Raw genomic sequence first — 4,937 nt, forward strand, 5'->3', positions numbered from 1 at the left:
AGGGCGACGAGGAGAGGATTGCCAGGTAGGATTATGCTATGCGATGCTACTTGGAGGACTTCAATCTACTCTCTTCTACATGCTGCAAGATGGAGGCTGCCAGAAGCGTAGTCTTCGACAGGATTAGCTATCCCCCTCTTATTCTGGCATTCTGCAGTTCAGTCCACTGATATGGCCCTTTACACATATACCCATGCATATGTAGTGCAGCTCCTTGCTTGCGAGTACTTTGGATGAGTACTCACGGTTGCTTTCTCCCCCCTTTTCCCCCTTTCCTTTCTTTCTGGTTGTCGCAACCAGATGCTGGAGCCCAGGAGCCAGACGCCACCGTCGACGACGACTACTACACTGGAGGTGCCTACTACTATGTGCAGGCTGCTGACGACGACCAGGAGTAGTTTAGGAGGATCCCAGGCAGGAGGCCTGCGCCTCTTTCGATCTGTATCCCAGTTTGTACTAGCCATCTTATGGAAACTTGTTTAAACTTATGTCTGTACTCAGATATTGTTGCTTCCGCTCACTCGTCTATGATCGAGCACTTTCATTCGAGCCCTCGAGGCCCCTGGCTTGTATTATGATGCTTGTATGACTTATTTATGTTTTTAGAGTTGTGTTGTGATATCTTCCCATGAGTCCCTGATCTTGATCGTACACGTTTGCGTGCATGATTAGTGTACGATTGAATCGGGGGCATCACAAGTTGGTATCAGAGCCGACTGCCTGTAGGAATCCCCCTTTCCAACTCCTTGGCCGATGTCGAGTCTAGTCATTGAAAAACTTTTACTAACATGGTTGTGTGGCTTACGCGCCCACGTCGCCATTGGGTGGTATTAGGATCTTTTACTCCTTGATCTTTACTCTGGGACTCTGAGATCTCTTCTATTCGGGTTAAATGATTTTGCTAAAAACAAAACTAACTATAGGTTCTCGCAAGTACTTTCTCCCGGAGAGCCCCTTGTTACCGATGACCGCCTGCTGCACCAGAAGATTCCGAAGATACTCTACGATGTGCTCTCGAGACTATGTGCCATTGATTTTGCAATTCACTTCCATCGATAAATCCCTCTGGATAACTACTTACACCTATCGTTCATATTGTCATCCCTAGTTGCTCTTGTTATTACAAGATGTCCTGAAATACTCTTCGATATTCCGAGAATTCTTTATGCTTACTGCCCTGCAGTTCCTTGCTGCATGAATACCCCTACGCTTAATTACTCGCGCTTGCCGAGTATCCGTTTGTCCAAAGTTGTTCATGTGTTTCACAAAAATACATTCAAATACTACCCGATCTTCCGAAAATCCTGATTAGCCTATTGCTCTTGAAATTCTTGCTTACTTGCATTATGGTTAATCCCATAAGTCTTGTAGTCTTAATGGCATCCCTTGTCATTATCATTTTGAGTCTGTTGACTCAATATGTTTGCGAATACACACAATCATCATTGATCCTTATAAATTACCTTTCCGACTGAGCTGCCATTCTTTTAACTGGAATTGGTTCTCGACCAATCCAATTGCCGTTGATTGTACCCTAAGGCTATTCAACTTATCCATCCCTAATCAGAGCATTGCTTCTGATCCTTCGATTTGGATTCATAATTCCTTTGCATTTATGCTTCGAATTAGTCAGATGATTCTATAACCTGATGCATTTGCATTCTTTCCTTTTCTGGTTGAGTAGCGATACTCACATCAGATCCTTTGTGGACCGTCAAGTCCTTTGTTGGATTATTATCCGAAAATGTCCTTCATATTCAAATAACCTTGTGAGCCTTTCCACGGATATATAAAGCCTTGTTAATTTGTATCCTCTGTTTTCTCAACCATGCTCTGTTCTCGAGCTGGTGGTATTTACTATTGAAGCTTGTGGTATATGTTTCCATGATACCCTAACGGGTTGAACCTATGCATTCCTTAATATGTGTGAACTCGAAAGTTTTCACGAGTCATACTCTTCCGGTATTTTGCTAGATAAAATTTCAACACTACAACTTCTTCGAAAGTGAGAGGTGAATGGAAGGTTATACATTGAAGAAGTGGGAGTCGACCTTGAACTTTGTGTTCATGCCCATGGACACGATGTGGGACCTACCATAGAAGCTTCTTGTTATAATAACTATTTCGTTGATATAATATCATCTAGTATCTGTGAATTGATCCTATGCAATCGTGGTTCCGACCCTATTTTCTCTTTGATCCCATTTCTCGGGCAAGTTAAAGCACTTGTCTTTTGCAAGTCAATACACCAGTCCAACCTCTACCTTGATCTACCCTCGGGTATCTCGAGAATATCTAAGAACTGTGTTGCTTCTTATGAGTCCTCATCAGCTATTATTTCTCACTGATTCCAATTTTCTCGGGTTCTGGGTTGTCGTCAATCGAGAACACCGATTCCGCATTTCGGTTCGATAACCCTAAGTAATTTCCGTTGCTTACGAGTTTATTAATCCTTTAAGTCTTTCCTAGCCTGATCGGCTGTATCGTTATCGTGCTAAATCTTAACCGTGCTACCTGGTCCTTCTTTCCGTAGCACAATTTTCGATGATGAGCTAAGCTTACGTCACTCTTCCTCGTCATATCATTTCGCCTTGAACAACAAGCTAGATTTCGAGTTTGTGTGGTACCCGTGGTTCCAATAACCGTTCGCTTCATCATTCCTATTGACTTGATGTCATCGCCGACCGATTACATCTTCATGAAATCTCTCGACAACTGTGTCGTGATCATCATCAACATCCTAAGCTCTTCCAAGATATATATCAAATTCTTGATGGGTAATACCATCCTTGCCCCTCGATGATTCGTGTTATCATCGACCACTTTATTGTCTTCCATTCAACACAAACTTGTTCGTGTTTTGTGTTATACCTTGAGATCCTTGCTACCCAGCAATTTTTCTTCTTTACCTTGGAAGTATTACCATCTTTTATGTCAAGAAAGTCGTGAGAATTTCGCCACCTCTTTAAGAATTCTTGATACTAGTAATACTTCTTGCCATCTTCGTTCATTCCTTGGTTCGCGTGTTGTTTCTAACCGGAAAATCGATAATTGAGTTGTGATGTGCGACTTTAAAACTTCAAGCAACCCTATTGCTTTGAAGTTAATGGTCGATAATTCATTCTTAGACCATTGGTTACCGAATCACCATTCTAATATTGATCATGCTACCTAAGCCCATATTTCGGGCGCACGTTTCAACCAATGTTTAACTGTGTATGTTTTCCTCGAGCATACATCATTTTACCAGTTGATCTGACAAATGTTATCTCCTTGTTCACATAATGGTGGAAATCCATCTTTTGTTAACCTCGATGGATTGTTGCTGAGTCAATCAGTTACCTCCTCACCTCTCCTTGATTTAATGGTGAACCCCTATTCAGAACTCGCTTCCATAGTTCATTTCCCAAGAATCATATAATGTCGTCTCGTCAATTGTGTTGCACCTCTTCTTCTCAGGCATCCTGAGTTTATGGTGTCCTGACACCATTCAGATTTGAAGCTTGTCAAATATGATGGTTAGAACATTTTCCAAGAGTCATAGCATTGATCTTTATATAACCCAGTAAGGTGATGTCATGCCTAGCACACCTGACCGGAGGACCGAGTGTTATAGTTTCCTTTTTAACAAGGTTATCCATTCTTCCATGAGGAAACTGTAAGACTTATTCTATAAGTTGTTTTCGATGGATCCTTTGTACCCAAAGCCTGACCTTTGCTTGAAGACCATGTCAATACTGTCTCGAAGCATGTCTATGGCACTCCGATTTTCAACAGGAACATTTGAAGCCCAATGCTAAATGTTTCCTGCTCAATTATCCAAACACCGTTGAATGGGTAATGTCATGAAAATTCTCTCCCCTACCTAAAGAGTTTACTACATTATATCCTGTCATGGATATCATGCTCTGCTCGTCCTTCTGAAGGATATACCTTTGAAATATGTGTTTAAACACATTTTCCTTTCCATTGTTTTGTTTAACCTTTCTGGTGATCTATATGATCTAAGCAGTAATATTCTCCTGCTTCGGTAAACACCTCGGTTTGCAACTCTGTCAGTGTGACCCTGTTACCATTGTTGATGACATTCCGGTAGCCCTCGATGGACGAGAACTTTGCCTATTGGTCCGCCTCGTTCAATGAGCAGGAAAATGGTTCTCTTCGTCCCTCGCCCTTGGTACCGACGTTGTTGCCGACATAATCAACAGGCTACCCTCTAACCTGCCTTGCTATCATAACCATACAAGATGTCAGCGCCTTTCCTACTTTAAACCCACATGGTGGGCCCATACCCCACAGGTCCTAGGATCGAAACCTGACTCTTCGGTAAACCCCCTGTTGCCAAGGTTGTCCCTCGCGCGTGGCCTCGTAAGTAATTCACGAGCCACCTTTCGAGAGATCATCAGTTCTGCTATCAAACGCAATACTTATCCCCATTGCTCTGAACCCCTTTCACACTTTGTTTCAGGCAACGAACGATTGTCTATGCGCTTGAAACTTCTATTTTGCACCTTCTTACTTTGCTCACGATATTTTCTTAAGTTTCAATTCGAGAGTTGCTATCCGCCACCCTCCCCGATGTTATCGACTAGATAGTCGACCTTGCGGAGGTATATTCTCCCGGAAAGCCCACTCTTTATTCTTTCGTAAGTACGATGGAGTTCCTGAAGAAAGGATGCCGACTTCATCATGATGACCTAAAACAGAGAAATGAAGACCTCAATATATTGGGTTGGCCTCTTCGAGAAGAGCAAGCCAGGATGAGAAGACCCGCTAGATTCGTTACCAAACCTTCCCCCCTTTCACTACCTCTTAAATCTCGGGACGAGATTTCTTGTAGTGGAGGAGAATTGTGACGCCCGGATAATTAAGCTACAGTAATCCCACGTTAACGATGCCACGTCACCCCAGTTACTGTTGCTAATCTCTCGTTAGTT

Source organism: Triticum aestivum, chromosome 3B (assembly GCF_018294505.1).
Source record: "Triticum aestivum cultivar Chinese Spring chromosome 3B, IWGSC CS RefSeq v2.1, whole genome shotgun sequence".
Classification (NCBI taxonomy): Eukaryota; Viridiplantae; Streptophyta; class Magnoliopsida; order Poales; family Poaceae; genus Triticum; species Triticum aestivum.